The 25,059-nt window shown below is 35.2% G+C and overlaps 1 protein-coding gene across 1 annotated transcript in view; it reads right to left on the reverse strand.

The window, feature by feature from the left end:
- PDSS2 (decaprenyl diphosphate synthase subunit 2) overlaps positions 1–25,059 on the reverse strand; it is a 236,747-nt gene that overhangs the window by 146,162 nt on the left and 65,526 nt on the right. The window lies entirely within an intron of this gene.

A 25,059-nucleotide genomic window follows, 5' to 3' on the forward strand; every position in this document is an offset into this window, starting at 1 on the left:
TCATGTATCATTAAAACACTTGCCACATGCAGAATGCATTATTGAAAAGGTCAGGGAAAGAAACTGTAGTGGGATGGTTAACAGAAATCAAGAGAGCAGTCAGAAAAGCACACCTTCTAACCATTAATTTTCATGTAAGACAGTAGTTAACAATCTGGAGAATACATTAACAGCTTGAGTAAATTATATAATTGTTTCCAAAACACCTTTTCTTTAAATTTACTTCATTAACACCCTTAAAAAACACAACCAAAAGAGAATAAGAAAATTTGCTTCTGAGCATTAAAAAATCCCAGGGCTCTCAATCTAAAGAGATAATGAGTTTCACATCGTCCAGGTCACACTTCACCTGGCACTTGATTTATTTTCCACGCCTCTCCTAAGAAGGGACACTGACAAGCTGGAGCATATCCAGAAGATGGTGATGTCATACATGGCTGAAAAAAACAAACAATGGATGCTAGCTAGGAGAATGGTAAAGTTGGTGTTCTCAGATTGATTCAGTCAAAAATAAAGTTGATGCTTACTACGTGTCAGGCACAGTGTTAATCAGACATGATGATGAGCACTGGTGAGCTGTGGTCTTCCTTCGTGTGGATAATACAGTCTGGATTATAATAAAATGAGGCATGAACAACGTCTGTGAGAGTGCAGAGAAGGAGCAACTAATATAACTGGAAGTAAGGAGAGTTCAAAGAGACCTTCCTGAGACCTAAAGGGTAAGGAGGAAGTAGCCAGCGGACCTGAAGCGGGGAGGGGAAGTAAAAAACAGGTGTTTCGAAGAAGAAACAATATGTGTAAAGGTTTGGAGAAGAAAGAGGACACAGCTATTTCCAGAACCAATATAGAAGGAGCACAGTAAAAAAGAGAGGAAAGATTAGTTAGGAATACCTTCTTCCAATAGTCCAGGTGAGAGAGAATGAGGGCCTAAATTAGGGTAGTGGCAGCAGGGATGGAAAAGAAAAGCTGAATTATGGCAACAGATTGGAGGTGGAATATGATAGTCTGGTCAACTGACTGCATGTGGGAGATAGTGGAAAAGGATCAAGCAGTAAAGGAAATATAAGGACTGAATTTAAGGTGTAAAAATGTTTCCTGGAGGTAATGATGCTAACACTGGCGGAGATTGGAAAAAAGGAGACTTAATGGGGAACTAATGAGTTAGTTTTGGACATGTTATCTCTGAATGCAAGAAGGACTTCCAGATGGAGGTGCCCAGCAGGCAGCTGGAAATGCTGTGAGTATAGAGTTGGGAAGCATCTTCCAGAGGTGATGGCTGAAGCTGCAGGAATTGATAGATGAGTTTTGGGGGAGAGAGAAAAGGAATCTTAGAGAATTCATGTACTTAGGGCACTGAGGAAAGATGAGTAACTAAGATAAACGGGTCTCCACAGACACCCACCCAGAAAGAAGTGTGAACACACATGCACAGTGGAGGCTGAGAACTGTAACGGTGCAGTGTACAGAAACCAGTGCTGGTAGCTGCTCCTTCTGTGGGTTTTTATGGTCCTTATTTTAAACCTCTAGTTTGGCACTGAAAACAATGAATAATAAAAATGATAACAACAATGACACAGACAACAACTACAACATACTGTAATGCCAGGCATGTGCTGTTTAACATGCATTTGTTCTAATTTTCACAAAAAAAATACAAGGTAACTGGTAAATCTCTTTACAGATGAGGAAGATTAGTGAGAAGGCTTAGAAAAGTGAAATAATTCCTAGTCACTCTAGTCAACTAGTAATGGAAGTGTCAAGATTCAGAAATAACTTGGACTACAAAGCCCAGGCTCACTATGCTTTCGGCCTTGCTGTTTAATTATTTGTTCACAGATACTCCCTCCCAAGTCTGTGAGAACCTTGAGGGCCCTTGGGCTTAGTCATCTTTGGATGCCCTGCACCCAGCAGAGTAATTGACATAGAATAGATACCCCCAAAATTCAAATGAGAGAATAAATAGCTTCAAGAAGTAGAGCAGCAGACTCTCCATGTTATATAGCTCACGAAACAGACCTGTTATGCACTATTCCCAACTTTCCTCATCTTTCCTGTTATTCATTTGCCACACCCAACCATTTAGTTCCCAACCATTGGATTCCTTAAGAGCGAAAGCCAGACAGGAGAAACGTCCCAATACATTGTAGAAAGCATGCTGAGATTTATTTTAAAGCTGTATCAAAAAGTTACTGTATATAAGAATTAAGCTAAAGGACCTACTCCTTAAGTTTTAAATAGCGCGAACCCAGTGATTGGAGTGTTTGTGTGTTTTGTTTCTTCATTTAGGAGAACTGACTAAATGGGTGGCAGTATCAATGCCCATGAGAGAGAGCTGCCCTCATTTTGAACAGAAAGTAGGGGTGGTTCCAGATGGAGAGTTGAAGTAGAATGGCAGAAATGGGGCATGAGGGAAAGCTTTTGAGATTTGTGCTGAAGCATTCTATCTTATGCCAGTGATGCAAACCACCATGTTTTGGTAAATTTGAATCAAATATTAAGGAAACAATTTACTGCTTTCAAGGGACCTTCACCTTTGAGCCAGCCCAAACCACCTCAAAGTAAAACTGAATGGGAAAGAATCAGCACTGGCCAGACACCCATGAGGGAAAGAACTCCCTCCAATGCTGACAGCTGTAGAGGGATGGCGTTTGTGTTACTATTTTATTACTGCATTTATATACACCCAATTCCAATAAATCAATCCAAAAAATGTAAGCATAAAAGATGGATGTCCAAAAAATACAATAAAGATTAAATTAAAACAAAAGATGGATGTCAAATATAGCATCTATGAAATGGGTTGACTGGTGAGATTCCTAATAATGCTTGTGACTATAATGCCCAGTTAAACATTTTTAAAATTTAAATACAGATAACTGAAATAAAAGATTTGACAATAACGTGAAGTTTTTGCCAAAGAACCATAGGAATATTATGATCTTTTCTTTTTTGTAATACTAATTGTAACCTGCTAAATTGATTTTTGTGACCCACTAATAAGTTGTAACCTGCAGTTTTTTAAAAAACACGGTTTTAAGTCATGTGATAAATTAAGTCAAAAGAACTGGAAGTATAATGTATAATTAATTACTTAGGAATAGAATTATCACTATTTAAAAACAGAAAATCTGTCCATACACTAGAATATAAATTTAGTGTTGCAACAAAGCATTCAATTTTTTTAATGACATGAGAAAATATTTAAAATGTTAAATGAAATAAGACAGAATATAAAATTTTATATATAATATGATCTCAATTGTTTTAATATATGCATACATATGAATATAAACAAGGCCAAGGACAAAAACTAGAAAAAATATGGAAAACATTAATATTTTAAATCTGGGTATCATTATTATAAAGGTGTTCAACATACAAAGTGTCCTTGTATTTTTCTGTGTTTAAAATATTTTGTTAAAAAATAATAAAAAGGAAACAGAATAGGAAGAAAATATGCCCAAATAATAAGTGTTAATTAATGGGTTTTTAGATTAAGGGTGATTTATCTTTTGAATAAGAGCACAGATCTCTTTGTAAGTGTGGAGAAAAAAACGTTGTACTTAAAAAATAGTAGAATTTTAAGAAGGCAAATGACTTACTGCATTATACTTGTGTTTCTCATTTGAAGAAAAAATTTAGCCCACATTTAGTGAACCCCATAATCCTAGGTTGGGTACCTTTTGAGTTCTTATATTTTACCTTTAATTCTCGAAGATTTAGACACAAGGCCAAAGTTTAAGTGTTAACAAAGAAGTGATGTTAAAATAGATATATATATATATAATTAGCAATTCAAAGACAGTGATGTTACTCAGTTGTAAAAAGAATTAACACTCATAGAAATTGTTTTTTAAAGCACTATAATTTGAGGGAGACTAAAAATAGTCTGCATGTCACAGATTTTTATAGAAAATTGGCAGAAGAACTGGAAGTTAATTTCTATTGACAAAATGACCCACATTATATTATTCTTGCTATATCTATCCTGAGATGAAACTCCCCTGGACTTGAAACAACTTTAGGGCCTGAGGTGACCAGCCTTTGGAATCTGGGAGCTGTAGCAGCCACTGAAATGGCTTGAGGGCCACATGTACATCCCATCCGAATTATATCCCTGCGGGACAGCGGGGCCAACGAACTGCCTCACCAAAGCCCTCCCAAAGCTGCAATTAGGTTTGATGGGCATGTGGCAGAAGACTGGCACTACAGAAAAAGGAAGTAAGAGAAGACAAAGTAGAATGGTGGTAGGGCAGAGGTGATGCTGAACATGGAGGGAAATGAAGCAGCAGCTTTTCAGAAATGGTTACCAAACACCAGTAGTTTAATAAAATATGATTGAAATGAAAAAGAAGTATAAAATGATGCCATAATTGAGAATGTTTGCAGCAAGATGTAGGCTGGCCATCTTAGAATTTAACATACCGTCAGAAAAACAAAAACAAAAAACCCGCAAAGATTTCCCTGCTCAAATGGTTATCAAAGATTTATTTTAAAATACCAATGTAGTAAAATAAGGCCATTTAAAAAATAATATTTTGCTCACACTGAGAAATCTGTTAAAATGATCTCACAGAATAATTTTTACATACAGACCTCCTTTTGTCACATTAAAAAAAATCAATTTAGTGTTGAAGCAAAGGGGCAGAAAAATTGAGTGCTGGAATACAGGCATCATTACACTCCACAGATACACGAGACTCACACCACCACTCAAGCAGTGACACTGGCTAAGAGCTAAAGTGCTGTGAATTACACCTCCCACTACCGCAATCCGTCTGTGCAGAAATAAATCAACCAGATGTGAATGAGCGCTTCCTTAATGCTCACTGCTTTCCTCAACTTGAGTTGTGATTCCAATAGACAGCCACTCAAATGCAAAAGAACTGCTCTCAGATTAATCTTCTATAATTTTCTATGGTTTAAGTTAGCATAAAAGCATGTTTTTAGCAAAAAGAATATCTCCGTGTAAGTAATAAATATTTAGTATTTCACATTATCAGTCCTATTAGCTAACGAAGGTGGTTCAATTGTGCCAAAGTTAGAGTATTTGCATTAGAAAAAGTTGGAAAGACAATTTGGCTAAAGTCAACTGTACAAGATACAAAGCAGATGGGAGAAGCCAGTGAAAACAAGAAAGTTGGAAAAAACTGATGTAACACTTTATATAGAGAAGTAATACCTCAAGGGCAAGTTGGGGTGAGGCTCGGGGAAGAGCAAAGTGAAATACATCATGATTTTAGCAGAACTTAGTTTTTTTTTTAAAAATGAATAGAAAAACTATCAAAACCTGAAGCTATATTATTGCAACATAATGTTTCAGAAATCAAGTGCGAAATTTTTAGGAAATCTCATTTATTCTTCCAAAATCAACACTGAAATGAGGTACAGGAGACCAAAGCACAGGAGAATTCGAAGTGATGGGTGGCAGGACACAAACTGCTGGTGTTCATCTTCCACAGATTTTTCAACCAGAGGAAAGATCCTATGATTGGCTGCCTAAGTTCAAACCTATTAGCTCTCATAATCACAAACAGTGCCTCCCAAATAACATTAAGACTTTATAGATATTTAAAGTAGCCACCAACAGAGATAGTAAAGGGAAAAGATTTCGATAATAGTGGCATCACTCAAATTATGTGTGTCAACTGAAAAACATTCAATTTTTTGAAATTTAATTTGCCTGGTATTAATAGGATGGCGCCAATTGAATGGAGGGAGAGGCACTTGCAATAAATTGCATACAGGTTATTCTAGCTAATTTAATCCTCAGAGAACAATAGCACTTCTCTACTACAGCAGGTCAAAAGGCTCTGGGAAGAAATTCCTCATTTATCAATTGCCAGCAAGCTACCTAGAGGCAGACTATCTCATCTACCCTAGTATACCCACAAGCCTCCATGGGTGCCAGCTCATCTAACCTGACAATCATCCTGCATGGTGGTAATTTTCTTTTTCTTTTTTTCTTTTTTTTGTAGAGGGGAAGAGAGGGAGAAAAAAAGGAAGAGAAACATTGATGTGAGAGAGAAATATCGATCAGTTTGCCTCTCATATGTGCCTTGATTAGCGACCAAACCACAACCTAGGTATGTGCCCTGACCAGGAATCAAACCCATGACCTTTTGATTTATGGGATGCTCCAACCAAGTGAGCCACACTGGACAAGGCAGTTTTCCTCATTTTATTGATGAGAACACCGAGGCTCACATGGAGAGTTTATTTTTTTTCATTTCAGGGATTATCACTTATATACTACATATTTGCCTTCATTTGTTTTGATTATTATTTCTCTCCTGAACTAGAATGCAAGCATGTTATAGCATATTCACTTGTCCACAGTTGTATCACCAGTGCTTAGAATAGTACCTGGTACACACAGATATTCAACAAATATTTGTTGAATGAGTTAATAAGTTAACCTACTCAAAATTATATAGCCAGTAAGTGAGAGACCTGAGATTCAATTCAGATGTCTGCCTCCAAAGCCCATATTCACCTATCCTGGAGCAATAATGATCACTGCAGCATTAAAACACAGAGAGCAAAAAGGAATGATGGCTTAGAATTAGGGCTTACAAAGTACCTTTTAGGTAAGAACTGTGAAAGAACTTTTCCTAAGCACCTCAAAACTTCTCTTGATTATAGGTCTGGTATATTGAGAACTGGGCAAGCAGTTGAGTGCAGCCTTCTCCTTATGGGCAAGTTCAACAAGACTGGGCGGCAGCACAGAGCCAGAGGATTTGCGGTCCATTAAACACAGGGCTATGGGAAGTCTTGAATAGCCCATTCACACAGAAGCTGAGAAAAGTTTGCACTGCAGTGAAAAGTGCTGTCCAGGTTAAAAACCACAACTGAAAAACAACAACAAAAACCTTCAGACTGCAGGAGTAGCCAGAGTCTACATGACAGCCAAGGAGTCTTACAGTGAAATGAGGATCTTCATAGGCCCAGCTTGTGGCACAGGGCCCTGTGCCCTTATAGTGGTCTGTGACAGTCAATCCTCTAAAATAGTCCACAAAATTGTTACTTAAGGAGGAGAAGATCACATTTTTCATCATTCTTTACTGAAAATCTTGGATCCCTTCCTTGAAATTGGGCAGAATGCGAATTTCTCTATGAAAACAGTTGTTTAAACGGCTACTTATAAAAATATACATTCTATGTTTTTATTTCAAGGAATATATTAAAGTAAGACAGGAAAGTTATGTTTAGAGACTTTTTGTTCTCATCCTAATAGTTGTCTTCTGTCCTAATTCCTACCAAAATAATTCATTTTTAAAAGGTAAAAGAGTAAAGGAAAGCACTACAGCTTTGAAGTGCTGGGACATGTCAAAAATGCTGTGGTCATCATTAGGCTTTGCTCCATTAGGATGCCATTTCTCCTCCACAGTTTTCCTTGCCAAAAAGTTGCAGGGCACAGGCTGCAAATGACGGCCTTCATTTCACTAGAAATAAGAAAAAAGTAATGATATAAGTCACAGATTCTCCTCGCTTCCCAAATGAAGCAGTGGAACTGATGAACATCTATCTGTTTATCCTTCTGACTGACATTTTAGGGGCAAGAGGATGGGCAATAGGAATGGGAAGGGAGAGAGCAAGCTACTCTTGTTACAATACATACCGTGGGGGTACACTTCTTACATGCACTCAATAACTATGAAGTAGGTTACACAATTACCTCCATTTTTCAGGTGAGAAAGCTGAGGCTTAGAAATAGGTGTTTCTTGTCCAAGGTCAAAAGTAGATATGTAACAGAACCCCTGGGCTTCTCCGATTGAAACAGAACCCACGGGCTGTTTAGTTAGGGGTCCGATTGCCCGCCGCCAGAATCATAACTCTGAATACCAGAGTTTGGTGAAAAGGAAAAGAACTGTTTATTTACACAAAGCCCTGCCTCCCCCTCCAGACCTGGCCAGACTTAGGAAAGTCAGAAACACCGTTTCCCTACTTCCTAGGCACAGTTCAGCTTTACCAGTAGCTGCCAATCACTCAATTCTGATTGGGGAGGTCCTTTCTGTGCTGTGGTGCCCTCCAGCTCTCAATGCAGAAACACCTGGATTCTCAGCCTCCTTGCAAACTGCCTTTTTCCTGCAAACCGCATGGATCTCCTCTCCTTCTCAAAGCAGCCTGGCAAGAGCCTCTTCTTAAAGCCGCCTGGAGACCCCTGCTCCAAGCCAGATGGAGGGAGCCCACAAGAGCCAGAGAAGAGAGAGGGCATGAGGGCCAGAGAGAGCCTGAGAGAGAGAGCCTCCTAGAACCAGAGACAGCCCAAAAATGTCCGCAGCTCCTTCTCTCTTCCTCCCTGCCTCCTCTCTCCCCCTGCGTCCTCTCACGCAGTGGGTGTTGCAAACAGTTCTGACCATTCACAGAACCCTACATAGGCTCTGTCTGCTTCTTCCCCACCAGCCCACAGTCCAAGATCCCTCCCATCTTCCTGAGTCTTGGAAGTAAAGCGGATCTTTGCAACAATGTATCCAGCCACTAGCTCCAGGCATGCAAGGGCATCCTGAAAGCTGCTTCCTGCTGCCTATCTCCCAGCGGCAAACTCTGGGGTTTGTTTTTGGACTCCCCTGTTTTTGTAACAGATACAGGCAAGTCAGAATTGAAAATTGGAACTGTTTGACTCTAAAGCTGCTACCTTAATTACTGGTTTTTAAGTTGAAGTTCTTTGGCTCCCAGAGACCAATAATGTTGAAGCAAAATATGACACTAAATGAAAAGGTAGATGGATTTAGGAGCAAAACAAGCAAGCTAGATTTTGTCTCCTTTTTTTTTTTTTTAAGATCTTATTTATTTTATTTTTAGAGAGAGGGGAAGGGAGGGACACAGAGAGGGACAGAAACATCGATCAGTTGCCCTTCGCATGCCCCTACCTGGGGATCTGGCCCACAACCTAGGCATGTGCCGTGACTGGGAACTGAACCAGTGACCCTTCAGTTCGAAAGGCGCTTGCTTGATTCACTGAGCCACACCAGCCAGGGTTAGGTTTTGTTTCTTTCTGGTACAAGGCTGAAGAGCCTTTAAACAATCACTGGAATATACAGCTAAAATAAAATAACTACTTTCAGTAATTTTTAAATTCTGTAACTATGCAAATAAAAAAATTAGTGTCTACATTTATTTTAATGTTCTGACCTGTAGCACAATGTTTACTTCACATTTCTAAACTGAAATGTTTCCATCAGTACAAAGGTCACTTTATCACAACAAACAAACAATAAATAGTCCTAGATTCTAAACACTGCTCATTAATAGACTACAGACCCAATCTTGGCCACTTTATCATAGCAAAATGAAAGTCATAAACCCAAATGACAACTAGTATCTATTGCATGCATTACTCTTTGCACTTTATATGTAGTTACTCACGTAAACGTTATACATGGATCTAAGGTACCATTTTTAAATCCTAATTTTATAGATAGGGAAACTAAGTCACAAAAAAGTTAAGTAATAAGTAAGAGACGGGGCTATAAGGAAGTGGTAGGGCCATGATTCTAATCCAGGCATTAGGACTCAAGAGTATATTATTCAAGAGCTGAAAAGTGCTCCATAATACATAAACACTGACAATCCTCAAGTATATTCTGGCCCCAATTCAATCTGGTCTCAAAATGTGATATAAATAATACGTCAGCTATTGCCTATATAAAAAAATTATTTAAAAATTGTAGTTAAAACGCACAATTTAAATATGTTTAAAAGGTCTAATAGTCTCATTATTTCCAAAAAAGCTATTATTTTCTAAGACTGCATTCTTCCAAAATGTTCTTTAGTTAATTATAATGAGATCCGGCAATTTCCTAACAAACAGCATTAACAGAGCCATGTATACATTTCTGAAAAAATCTTTGAAATGATAAAAAATATTTTCATATTTTTATGATATTTTAAGGGAAAGGGCTAGTAAGCTAACACTTTTTGGTAAAGAAACCCATGAACCACAGAATCCTGATTAACTTTATCAGTCCTGATGCTTGCTGAGTCCCATTTTACAATATCACACTTTTAAAAGGTTTCTAATAAATGTATTTTGTATTAAAGCAAACGTTCATGAGAAAATGCAGCAAAACAATCATGCTTTTAAAAAAAGATCAGAGGGGTGGGTTGGGTGGGGGGTAGCAATGGGGAAAAAAATGGGACAACTGTAACTGAAAAACCAAAAAATAAAATAAAATAAAATAAAAAAGATCAGAAAGTTAACCAAAGACTACTAAGTTAGTATTGCTATTATGAATTTACTTTTAAAAGATTCTTTAACTTTGTAAGAATGGGCCATGAGCGATCATCTTCTAATTTTCAGTATCACAAGAAAGATTCACACAAACTTAACTATACTAAATAATCCTATACAAGTCAATAATAGGAAAAACAAACAGGAAAATCTTAGTTTGGCTTTTATAGTTAAATACATGGGAATAATGATTCCCTCCCATTTTTAATGTTATGAAATTCAGTAGAAGATTCTAAAATTTTATTATTAAAAATTCTCTTTTATGAATATGTAACTTTAGTGCAACTTCTATTAAATTCCCCATTTGTTGCATTATGCTGCAAAAAAGTTTTCAAAATCCTGGATAAGGACAGCTTAAGTTATTAAATCAATAACTGAAGAAAACTGGAGAATAGCTAGTATTAGTAATGATGGGGCAAAGGGGGAGACAGCATGGGAAGAGGAGGAGGTGGTTTACAAACTATTTCTACCAGAGAAAAAATTAAACTGCTGATTCATCTACTGGGGGTGATTGTAATACCCCAGCAGACTTTGGCAATGTCTAAAGATATTGTTCGTTGTCACAACTTGGGGCAATGCTATTGGCATTTAGAGGGTAGAGGCCAAGGTTGCTGCTGAACATCCTAAAACATACCTGAAAAACCCTTATTTAGAGACTGTACAGTGTACTTACAATACTTACCTCACAGAATTATTATGAAGCCAAAAATAAACATATAGCATGTAAATAGCTATATACACGGTACTCTGGCACATACTATGTGCTCGATATGCATTAGTTATTACTATTATCAGTATTACTACTGTTATCCACAGTAAATGATATTGGCTTTAGTGAGAGCTAGAACAGTGCAATCCTGTTTTACTTGCCCCAGTGTAAAAATATTAATAACTTTTAAGACCTTGAAAAAAAAAGATTGTTATTGAAGAATATAGCAAAAAGCTTCTTGATTGTCTATAGAGACACCTGATTTGTATAAACAAACCATGTGGATGTACACTACCATTTGAGATTAAGAAAAATTAGTTATAGATTTTTATTTGTAGTAAGAACAACAGTGAAACATACACAGGGTAAGGTGAATGTAGATTTACAGTTGTCCGATTTGAAAATTATACAATAATTAATAAATAATAATACAAGAATAAACTGTGTTTCATGTACTCATAACTGTAAACCTACATTTGTCCCACCTTGTATTTTACTTCTTTCTTCCCTAGGCAGTATTGTCAGAGAAATATTTATTTTTAGTTATTTTAACAAAGTATTTTTTTTAGTAGCCACAGTTTTTAAAGTCAGAACCATTCTGCTTACAGTCAAGTACTTCCTTGTTTTAATTTTCTTATATTAGCTAATATGACAGCAATAACTAAACATGGTTAGCCACTGTAATTACATTTTAACTGACTTTCCTCCCCCAGATATCATGTTATTATATTTGTTACCTCTTCAGATTTCTTTTTTATTCTTACACCAGTAAAAAGTTTTTCTAAAGAAGCAGCGCCTATACTTATAAAAAGATAGGTGGCACCCCGCACCAGGACCCTGTTAACATTTTCTCCCTGGTTCTTGAAAATGCCAGATTCTCAAATTAAGAGTCCCTCAATTGAAATCGTAAAACCCTGAGGCAAAATATCAGACTAGATTTAATAAATGAACTTTACAGAGAAATGACTTTTAGAAAATCACTGGAAATTTTTAAATGTATTTTTCTATTCTTTACTCAGGAAAAAAAGCTTATGACTTTAAAATGTTGGAGAATTTAAGCAAACACTAAGTGGTTTTGGAATGTAGTTTCCAAGGCAACCAACATGGTCTTCTTTATATAGCATTATAAACAGATGGTAAAGAGTGGTCATGTTTGTTTCTTTGCCAGTATATCAATAAAACTGATGTAACACTATGTTGAATACACTTGAACTATTTAATAAATTTATATACTAACTGCAAAATTTAGCAATTTAGACAGACAAATATAATTAACTAGTATCTGGGTGTTATTTTTTTCTTTTTAATAAACACATGAAGATCTCGAACAGTTAAGTCCCTATACTGCATAGAGTCAACAGTCTCCCTTGGCAAGACTTTATACAAATGTTTTCTCAGCACTTGCCACACAGGACATAGCACCACAAATATGACTCTGACAAGGAGAATATAATTGATTAAAATAATAAAACTGGAACCATATCTGTATACATAGTCCTTGTCCATCTTTTCTTAGAGAACAAGTGAGAAATTAAGGAGCACAAAGAGTTTCTTTATAATAAACAATAGGTTGTAAGTAAATGGCAAAATTGTTGTCTAAAAGTCAGATTCCATTCCATGTACATAGTAGTGGCTTTCAGAAATGCAGGTGCTCCAAATTTCACTGGTTTAACTGCTAGGTACTATTTGCTAAAAAAAAAAACTTAATTAAGCCAAGAAACTATAAATGTGATTAGTCTGGCAGTAAGTTTGAACAACCAGTTCTTACATGTATGATCAACACATCTGAAGCAGTACCCTGTGTCTGGAAGGCAGTCAGTCAGAAGAAGGGGCTGTCTATGAGCCTGTGACTCTGCAGGGGCATTGGCAACCCTTCTTAGCAGGCCCATCTTAGAGGCCTTGACATACTTTCCAAGTTAGGTGAGGAATGCTTACCTTAAAAAAAAAATTAAAAACTTGGGACAATATTTACTATCTTTAATTATATAAATGGCTATTTTGATTACATTTATAAAACCACATTTAATACATGTTTCCTGTCCTCATTCTCCCTCTCATGCATCTTTCCCTAAATTTGCTGATTCTTATCTTTTATAAATGCCTTCTATGCTTCCCATATCAAAGTAAGTTCACTGAAAGTGAGATACTTCCTTGTGCAGAACAATCCATGACAGGAATATAAAAAAAGGGTGTACACATGTATGAAAGGAATGAATTTGGATGATGTAAAGTACATCGCAGTTTAATTTTTTTAAATTTCAGTTAAAACATGTTAAGACTGGCAGAGACTGTCCTAGATTTATATTTGACTCAAAATTTGGAAAAAATTTTTACATTATGTATCTTGGATGAGCTACAGTGAACTGCACAGTCTATGAAAACCTGTTGCCACAGTACAATTTTTAGAAATTACTGAAAACTAGAGAACCTAGGAAAGAGCCTCCTTTCTCATGTAAGGCTGGAGAGTCTGCTATAAAGCACTAAGCTCATCCACCCCCAAAATGTGCCTACCTATAGCAAGTGGTCACCACTTGAGTGATCACTTGACCAGAAGCCCTTTGCAGAGGACTTTCAGGATGCCTCCTCCCACAGTACTCGACGTGTAGGAAAGTAGCAACGACAGCCTCTAGTTTAGCTTAACTTCTAAGAGTGGTTCTCAAACCTGGTGACAAAACAGAATCACCTGAAGAGCGTTAAATATAACAATACCTACATCCTAGCATACGCCAATTTAGACAGAATCACCAGGGTTGGGGTCCAGGCACAAGTATTTCAAAAATACTCATCAAGTATGATTCTAACATATAGTCGGTGTTTAAAAAGAAAAAAGGAAAACTGTGATCTGTGTTCTCTTTACCCTGATGAGAAAGAGATCTCAAATTGTAATTTTAATTTTTTAAATTTTTATTGAATTTATTGGGGTGATACTGGTTAATAAAATTATTGTAAAGGAGTTCAACAAAATACAAGACTGAAGTGTGAAAATACTTTCCTTGTGAACTATTCCAGATAGTAATGTTTAACGCTTACAAAGACTATCATTATCAGGGAGAATAGTAAATTTATTTTCATTCTTTTTGGGATGTATTCAGTATTGGAGCTGGTTACCAAAATAAATGCTCTCTGGGTTCCCAATGAATGTAAGAAATATTCTGAAAAACTGACTTAAGTGAAAAACTAACTTAAAAACTCACTTATTACTTCACAGATATCATATTTTCTTTTTAAAGAATGACCTTTAAACTATCACCTATAGTAGTGAAAATTCAGGCATCTGGAGAAGGAAAAGCTGCAGGGTAAGAAGAATACCATCTCCTTCTGTAGCACATATATAAAAACAATTTTTAAAAACTTGCTAATATACTGTCCCCTAAAGAGAGCAGAAATGAATGCCATAGATCAGAAATGTTATTTCAAGCCACACATCTACGGCAAAGTTCTATCATTTAGAAAAATATAAATGTTTGGTAGATTGTGATAATAGTTCTTTATATAAATGGCCTTCTCCCTTCCAATTATTTGCAAAAAGTCTAATGACTTTTTACTTGATATTAAACAACAAATAGAAATAAATAATTAAAACTCTCCAAACTGTCAGCAATAGAGAATAGAAAAGAGAGTACAGTTAAGTGATTTCAGAGGCTAAACCATGAGAATACCAGAGCCTTGGAATTGACGTCTATATTTTTGTTTGTTTTCTTACATTTCCACAGGATACTAAAATTTCCACAAATCATTTACTCTTTGCCCAAGAAACTTCATTTGGCTATTTGTGTGTCTGGTGCTATTAACTCATCATAATTTTACATCAAATCCTCATAACATAACATAATTGATGTTTAATTCTAAAAAAATTCAAAACACACAAAACAAGAAAAAAAATCACCCTAATGCATTTGGGAAGAAACAACCGATTAAAGATAATAAGTGTGTCTGGCAGAATTCTAGAGATGACAGAAAACAAGAGGAAACATTTCTTAATGTTATTCAAATATGCACATAGGAGACAGGGAGATGTGCTAGGGCAGAGAATCAACAGGAACTCTAGTCTTCCTGTACAGAAAACAGGGCTTCATTAACAATAAAGGAGCAGGTGTCTTGGGATCCATTTATACAGGCTATTAACTTTTATGAGCTGCTGGTACTAAATTTATTTTAGTACTAGGAAACTGATTAAAAATAAATACAAATTTAAACTTCATCTATTAGCACGTGAAAGCAATGCCTAGCTTTCCAAAGTCTAACTTAATACAAGGGTGTTTTTCTATGGTCCTGACCACAGAGGATACTGAAGTTCATATACAATATACAATATTTCCTAAGTCCCGAAACAAAGACCTTCTTTTGAATCTAAAAAATCGACAAATCACCTTTTGTCTTGAACTAACGAGATGAAACAAACTTTGTTTACTAAGAAGTGATTTTTTATGCACATCCATCTTCTAAAAAGTTGGGGAAGGAATAGCACACACCAACCTCCAGATCTAAATTCAGTGTATTTCACATTTTATACTACTCATTTGGAAAAACATGAAAAAACATGAGTGGCAATGATTATCCTGATAATTTTTACTGTCTCGTCTATAATTACTGATTAACAAATGTAATATTTGAATATTTGTGAAAAATTATCTGTACATCTTACTAAAAAAGACTTAGAATGTTAGAGCTAGAACTGTGGAGTTGGAACTGCAGCAGAGATAATCTATTTCAAAACCCTTTTTTACAAATTAAGGACAAAAGGTGTAGTGAGGCTAAGTAATTTGCCTAAGGTAAACATGATAGCAATATTTGACCACATAAATTGTCAAAATACTATCATACTGTAAAACCAGTACTTATTATCCAAAGACATGAAAATTCAATGTGCTAATTATTGTTGTTGATGTTATTTCAAACTGCTACATTTACCTGAGTCTAGTTTTAAAATAAAATAATTTTGTTTGTTCACTTATGTATGTTCTGATATTGATTTGATTTCCACTTATTCCAGAAGTATTAAGTGATTACTTTCCTTTTTTGTGCTACATGCTATAGAGAATAAAAATGGGATAGCATGATCTACATCCACATCTATCTAGAAATAGCCATTGAGAAATGAAATGCTGAAAAATATGAGAGATTGATGAGCAAGCCAAAGATAGAATCATGTTTCTTAAAAATATGATGATAATTTAAATGGATAATTCTTTGTTGTAAGGGTTTGTGCATAGTGTGCTCTTTAGTAGCATCCCTAACCTCCACCCACTAGTTGCCAGTAGCATCCCCCAGCTGCTATAACCAAAAAATGTCTGCAAACATTGCCGAAAGTCCCCAGTGGGGCAAAGTCATCCTGGATGAGAAACATTGGTTAAGACAAATATATTTCATGTTGCTTTTCAAGTTGATTATACATACTAAGTATAGAGGCAGGCAAATCAGGAGCTTTAGAATTCTTTTAAAGATAGGTTTGGCCCTGGCTGGGTGACTTCATTGGTTGGAGCGTCATACCATATACAAAAAGGTTGCAGATTCAATCCCTGGTCAGGGCACATACCTAGGTTGTGGGTTTGATCCCCAGTCGGGGCACATATAGGAAGCAACCGTCAATGTTGCTCTCATATCAATGTTGTTTTATTTTTCTCTCATTCCCTCACTCTCTAAAATCAATAAACGTATCCTCAGGTGAAGATTTAAAAAATAGCTTCAGCTCTAAGGTATAAAGCAATAGGATACTGAGTAGAGGAATAAAATCACAAATTCATCATCAGGGTATGGCTTGGGTTTTAATACAATGGTTTTCTGCTACTACCTGCCAAAAAGTCCAAAGAACTATGAATAGTTCTATGTTCCTAATGAGGGAGAGGTGATCATTCTTTATATTAAGATTTTTCAAGTTAGAAATAGCCCTAACCCTCCCCCACCAACCACCAATAAACCCTTGGCACTCCATTTCCTACTCTTCCAAAATATAATAACCTGCCATTGTGCTAAAGCACAAATTTCATCAAGTACAATCCAAGTTGGTGTTCAGGAGCAAGCCATTTAGTTCATGTATAACCTATCCAATGACCTATGAGTATTAAAACAATGTGGTTTTGTTCTCTGTATATTAAGTTCGTGGGGGGAAATCATTATGAAACCATTCTCAAATTTCACATTTTCCAAAGATCTCAAAAATGCCAAAGGTTTATTATACTGGAGATTTCTAAAATGTGAGATCAAAGATCAAATAATTGAGGTGGAAGGCAAATGCCAGGTCTTTGTAACATATGAAAGGGAAGAACTGATCCCTGCCTCATGCATCTTCCTCTGTTGCTGTCTCTCCAGCCTTCATACCTACTGAAGTATGAAACTCTGAGCAACTGCTTGGTAATGGTGGCACTTTGTTAAAAATCTAGGGCATAAAGCACATGAAAGTTTCTACAAGAAGACCACTAAGAGAGAAATATGGAGAGGAATGTTTCAGTATCAGCAACCAAACAGAAGTTGGCTCAGGATCAGATTTTAAAAGAATTAGGTCTGCTGGAGGAATAGTCCATGAAACAGGCCTACTATTAGTGGCCCTTCTACTTCTAGGAACCTACAGACTTGGGTTAAAAAAAAAAAAAGTATAAACAATTGATGAATTTGAGAATCATAATCATCAAGAGGACAGTGTTGTTCATTTTGGTTTTGTCTTCACTTGAAAAGTTACCAAGTGGTCTTTTTTTCTCAAGACTCAACAAACTTGTTTCTTCAACAAAGTGAAAGAAGAGAGTGGCCTGTGTTTTCACAATGGGATGCCTACAGGCTGAAAAGTTCTGTTAATACTGTTTTGTTTTGACTCTATGCAGAATGATTATATCTTCAACATCAGAAATTTGGACACAAGCTGCTAAATCTGAATTTACATACTGGGCAGTATTTCCTTTAGCAAAGTCTAATTGGAATAGCATTTTATGGTACACGCTAATTTAATTTCAAATGTTAGAGATACACAGAAATCTGATTTAGATAAAAGACAACTTATCTTTAGTTGCAAAAACCTGTGATGCCAAACTATTTTGCATTTAATGCTACAACTTACATATATTACAATATTCATGATACATAATAAATACCCAAATCTTATTTGGAAAACCTTAACTGTGAAAAAATTAGAATCTTAACAAAATGGTAATTCATATTTTAAAGAATGTTTTCCTTTAAGAAAATAAACATACTAATTTGACAAATGATATTAAACTTATTACTAATAATTTCCGATATCTTCGCTATTTCTTGAATAATCCTAACTATTAAAGGTAAACACCATATATAATGTGCTAATAAATTTCTAAATTTATAAAATAAATAAATGAGCACCCTGCATGTTAAGTACATATTGTGGACATTTCATACAGGTACAGGATTAATTTAACAAAGTATTCTTTAGTTATAACAGGTAACATGCTGTCACAGACTAAAGAAGAAAGCGCTCTGTAATAATTAATTAATGCTCTCTGACTCATTTCACTTATAAATTTGTATTTCAAGAAAATATTGTAGGGTTGACATTTTCTACTTGAAGCTACAAATGTCTTTACTCCGAAGTATTATTTCACTTGGGTAACAAATTATATAATTACCTGATTTAGGAATAAAAGAAGAGACCTCACCACTGACTACAGATATTAAAATGACCATAAGGAATTATTATGAACAACTTCATACCAACGATTTAGACAACTTAGAAAAATGGACAAATTCTTAGAAACAAATTTCCAAAACTGACTCAAGAAGAAAAAGAAAATATTCATAGGCCTATAACAAGTAAATAAATTGGATTATTAAAAATTTTCCCACAAAGAAAATCCCAGGCCCAGATGGCTTTGTTGGAAAAATCTATTAAATATTTAAAAAATAAATATCAATCCTACATAAAGTCTGGCAAAAAATAGAGGAGAGAAACTTCCTAACTCATTCTATAGAGTCAGTACTGCCCTAACAACAAAGCCAGACAAAGCTATCACAAGGAAAATAAATGACTACAAATACAAAAATACCCAAAGTGAAGCCAAACACATATAAAAAGGCTCATACATGATGACCAAGTGGGATTCATCCCAGGAATGCAAAGTTTAATACCCAAAAATCGAGTAATGTAATATACTGCATTAATAGAATATGGAATAAAAATACATACCCATTTTAATAGACACAGAAAAAGCATGTATGATTAAATCAAGCAGATATTCATGATGAAAACTCTCAATATATAAGGAACAAAAGAGAACTTCCTCAAACTAAAAGAAAGCATCCGTGAGAAACCTACAGCTCACATCATAAAATTATTAAAAACTGAATGGTTCCCATCTAAGACTGGGAAATAAGGTAAAAAAATGGCAGTTTGTGCTAGTTCTATTCAACATTGCACTGCAGCCACTGAAAAGGAAGAAGACAAATATTTTTATTTGAGGATGATAATGTATATAGAAAATCCCAAGTAATCTACAATAAAAGTACTAGGATTTATACACGAGTTTAGCAAGGTCTCAACGATATATAATCAAGATACAAAAATCAATTGTTTTTATATTCTAGCAAAAAGACACAAATATAAAACTTAAGAAAAACAATTCTACTCATGACAGCATCAAAGAGAATACTTAGGAATAAACAAAAAAAGTGAGAGAAATTAAAGAAGATCTAAGTAAGTTATCCATCAGAAATAACCTGCAAGTCAAAATCAAGTCAAGTCAAAATCTAGCAGCCAAGTAGTTCTAAATGCATTTCAACCCAGCAACTTCCCTGTCAACTAGACAATTGTCGGTCTATTTATGTCATTTGGGTAAGTCTGTCAGTTCCATTAGATTATGATCAAAATTGAGGGGAAAGATTATGGTCTATTCCTCTTTATATCTCTTCTGTATGACCGTATTCTATACATTGTATCTTTTAATAAATATTTTCAGTAGCTTTCCTATGGTTCCCTTATACCAAGATCTTTGTACATTTGTTCTTAAAATTTACCTGCTGCTTGAACGAAATTTCCCTTTCAATGTCTAACACTTATCTTTTTAATTTATTTATGTCAGATAGCTTCTCCAGAAACACATTAACAGAATGTTAAAACAGGAGAGTACTACAGCTTGGAAAATAACCTAATCCATTTTATTTCTCAGATACCAAAGGCCATTGTGAAAACAAATAAGACACTGGATTTTAAGTCAAGCAATCTGAGCTTGACATCAGCTTGACCATTTATTATGCTACCTAATGGTTCAGCACAAGTTACTTCACTTCCATGAGCTTCAATATCCTTATTAGTAAAACCAGGATAAAATCTACTCACAGGGTTTTGTGAAGATTATAGAAAATAGCCTGAAAATAAGCTTCCGAAGTCTTCACTGAATCTAAGCACCAGAGAATTAAATTGACTTAACCAAGAAGTCAGGTATCCATTAGTGTTCTAGTGTTCCTTCCACTTCATCAAATGCAGAGTGCCATGGAGTAAATCATTGCCAGTCCATTCAGAAACTTCTCTTACACAAGAATAAACATATTTTACCAAGTGTTTGGTATGTCTTTGAGATAAAAAAATATACATTTACGACATTAAAAAAATTACTATCTTTCAGATTCAGCTTTTACATGTTCTTCAGTCATTCGATCAATGTTCAGGCTCAACTATCTCTTTATGTAATCAAGTGAAATTTATGGTACTGGCATTTTTTAAACACAACAGAATGTGTTAGAGGGTATTTATTTCTTACTTTCATATCAGATAAATTTTAGAATATACATGCATATACATACATACATACGCAACACTATGCATGACAACAGGACTAATATATACAGGATAATTTATAATTGAAAATGTGGAAATAAAGTTCGAATAAAAGTAAATGGTTAGATTCAACTGCACAGAATATTAGACAGCCATTAAAAAATAAATATGAAAACTACAGTAATATGGAAAATATGTACATTTAGCCTAAATGAAAAGTAGAATAGAACTTCATATAAACTATAACCATACCTATATAAAACATATACAAATAGGAATACGTTTAGAAAAAAATATAGAAGGGCTGCTCAGAAAAAAATGTATATTATCATGATTGGATTATAGGGAAATTTAGTGCTGTATATTTGTTTCAACCCATGATAAAGCTGACATTTTTTTGTAGATATTTTTAGCTACTAGGAAAAGAAACCATTAGAAAAGAGACAATATACATATTTCTACAAAACTTACTTAAAACTTATTACTACTAAGTGATATAAAGAACTTAGTATTACTAATAAACAAATTTAAAGTACAGAAAGAATCCCAAATGACATTCAACAATGAGAAATAATCTTTTCTGAAAAATAAACTACAGCTTTGAACTTCTGAGGTGTGGAGCCACTGAAAAGCTGGAGTGATGAAAGAGCAAGAGAGACCTTGAAGATCATTGCCCCGCCCCCTGTGATTATAGTTATAGCTCCAGATTGTGCTGGAGTTGTGGCAGTTTTGCGAAACCTTTACAGAATTATCATCCTGAGTTCCAGACATTTTTAGTACAAATTACTGACAAGGTCTTGAGTAATTAAGAGAACATTCACCAGTGATTAGTGGGATGTGTTTCAGTGAAAACATTAGCAACTCTTCACTGGATCTTTACACAAGATCACCATCAAAAGTGATCCCTAGTTGATGAAAACAAGACCATGCAAAGATCTGAATACACTACCACTGAGAATTTCATCAGTAAAACAAAGTTTCTTGATTTGCACTTTCCATTGGGAACTTGGCACTCAATAACATCTGCAAAATTAAAAGAATCTCCAAAGATAGCATGGTGTGGTTTACCATGTTGAATTTTAAGTCTGCCATTTAAGCATAGCTGGAGTGTATTTTAAAGGTTAAGAAAGTGCATATTAAAGAATAATGAAATTTTAATTTCTCCCTCTCCAGTTACAATGCAGGATATTCAAGTATCAATTTTGTCCTTTCTCATTTAGCAAATATCAATTCTAGACTGACAGATAACAACACTAGAATAATGTATTTTATTGCCTCCTCTCAAGAGGCAGAAGGCAAGATAGTTCTTTATGATGCTAACAAAATCTGGGCACCCCTGAGCCTCCAGTTTCCAGTTCACAATCAAAGCAACCCTCCTTTTTTACCTCTTTAGATACAGATGTAATGAATGCTTAAGAAACTGTCAACTACCAGAAGCCACAGAAAAACATACTGAATATGAGGTTTCCCTGTAAAACATCATTAAGAAAGGTCTATTTATAAGTTACCACAGTTATTTAACTTGGAATAAATGGATAAATTCTTTTCACCAAAGGACTGGAGTACCCAAAATTCAAGTATAATGGAAAATGAAATAGAATATTTTAGATTTTCTTTCTAACTCTCATACTAAAGGAAACAAAAAGTCTAGGATTAAACCAAATATAAGAAGATTCAAGAACAACTGGAAGTAGCAAAAAAATTATCTACAGGTTATATGTTCCCATATTTTCATTATATTCTCCCTTATAATCTACTAAATAATTATTCTAGCTCTTTTCTCAAAGTAAATGTTAAACTTTCCCTGGCATGTTGATTTAGGTTATTTTAGCTTGAAAATACTCCCATGTAACATAAATATGGTAATTATTAGTAAGAATTAGTAAGCATGAAGGAAGACAACTGGACCAAAAAATTCAGTGGGTCTTAAAGTGTCTTACGGATCTATTATACTATAGATGCCAATTCCTTAAGGAACTATTTACAATTTAAACAATTTGTCAAAGAGTCTAAGAAGAAGAGGTGGGATCTGTTATCTGTTGAGTTCCTTTTCTGATGCAGGCACATGCTAGGAATATACATTATCTCATGTAATCTTCATAACAACAGACAGGCATTTGTTCTCCTGACTTACATATAAGGAACCTGATATTCATATGAACTGAGTAACTCATTACAGTGGGACAAGGCCAAAATTATTAGAGATCCTATTGTTTTAGAAGATTCAGTTATAAAGAAAGTAATAACCACTTATAATATCCTGATGTTACAGACTTTCTATCTTATACAGGGCAGTCAGGAAGGTGGTCAACAAACTGCTGGAGGCAAGGTCCAAGCCTTCTTTTCCCGCCCTTTCCTTAGTCTCTCTCGCTATTGTACGCTTCTGATTTAAAGAATCATAGTCAATAAGAATGAGTGAATCACAAAGCTTGGTGGTATAGCTATTCTAAGAATTCTAGGTACATTGATCTTAGGGAAAATTCATGGAAACTAGGTTAAGTTGTGGGGGCAGGGTGTGAAGAGGTAAGAAATTCTCTCCTTGATCAAAAGTATATTTCATCAATATCATATAATTCATACCCAACCATAATCCTTCTATATTAGTAAGTGAATAAATTTGAATTATTGGTTCCAATCAAATGAGTAATAAATTTAAAGCAGAATTTAAGTGACAACTTTCAAATTCTAGTCCTCAACTTTTCAGGTTTCCAGGTATATACAGGTAATTCTAAGAGTTGTAAAACTAAATCTACGCACTTTATTTTTCACTTGATAAATCTAATAATCCATTTCATAAGTATGCTGAGTAATTTCTTAGTCTATGAGGCCGAGTGAAAATAATAGACTTTTAAAAGTTTAAAGAACTACATTACAAAGCCACTGTAATCAAAACAGTCTGGTACTGGCATTAGAACAGACATATAGATCAATGGAACAGAATAGAGAGCCCAGAAATAAACCCAGGACTCTATGGTCAACTAATTTTTGATAAAGGGGGAAGGAACATAAAACAGAGTAAAAAGAGCCTTTTCAACAAACGGTGCTGGGAGAACTGGACAGGGACATGCAAAAAAATGAAACTAAACCACCGACTTACACCACGCACCAGAATAAATTCAAGATGGATCATAGACTTAAATGTGAGATGTGATACCATAAAAGTCCTAGAGGATAACACAGGCAAGAAAATTTCAGATATCCCACATAGCAATATTTTTGCTGATATTTCTCCTAAGGCAAGGGAAATAAAGGAAAGAATAAACAAATGGGACTACATCAAACGAAAGAGTTTCTGCTCAACAAAAGAAAACATCAGCAAGATGAAAAGGGAACCATATGGGAAAACATATTTGCCAATGATACTTCAGACAAGGGATTGATCTCCAAAATACATAGAGAATTTATACCACTCAGTACCAAGAAGACGAACAATGCAATTAAAAAAATGGGCAAAGGACCTGAACAAACACTTCTCCAAAGAGGACATACAGAGGGTCCATAGGCATATGAAAGTATGCTCAACATCACTAGCCATCAGAGAGATGCAAATAAAAACCACAATGAGAAACCACTTCACACAGGTCAGAATGGCCATCATCAACAAATCAACAAACAACAAGTCCTGGTGAGGATGTAGAGGAAAGAGAACCCTAGTGCACTGTTGGTGGGAATGCAGACTGGTGCAGCCACTATGGAAAACAGTATGGAATTTCCTCAAAAAGCTAAAAATGGAATTGCCTTTTGATCCAGCAATTCCATTGCTTGGATTATACCTGAAGAATCCTGAAACACCAATTCAAAAGAACCTATGCACCCCTATGTTCAAAGCAGTGCTATTTACAATAGCCAAGTGCTAGAAACAGCCTAAGTGCCCATCTGTAGCTGAGTAGATCAAAAAACTGTAGTACATTTACACAATGAAATGCTATGCAGCAGAAAGAAAGAAGGAACTCCTGCTATTTGTGACAACATGGATGGAACTAGAGAGAATTATGCTTAGTGAAATAAGCCAAGCAACAAAAGACAAATACCATATAATCTCATCTAATACAGGAAACTAATGAAAAACACAAATGAGCAAAATTGAACCAGAGGCATGTAAACAAGGAGCAGACTAACAGTGACCAGGGGGGAGGGGGGAGGAAGAGAAGGGGGATAAGAAGGGAAGGATCTAGTCAAGGAACTAGTATAAATGACACATGGTCATGGACAATGAGGTGGGGATTGACCGTGGGAGAAGGGGTGGGCGGGGTAGTGGGGAGCAATGGGGGAAAAAGTGGGACAACTGTAATAGAAAAACAATAAAAAGAAGTTTAAAGAACTAAAACTTAAAAACAAGTTTAAGTCAAAGAAATAATTTTACCTTATTTATTGTAATATTTT

This window comes from Furipterus horrens, unplaced genomic scaffold (genome assembly GCF_987537825.1).
Source record: "Furipterus horrens unplaced genomic scaffold, mFurHor1.1.pri manual_scaffold_6, whole genome shotgun sequence".
Taxonomy (NCBI): domain Eukaryota; kingdom Metazoa; phylum Chordata; class Mammalia; order Chiroptera; family Furipteridae; genus Furipterus; species Furipterus horrens.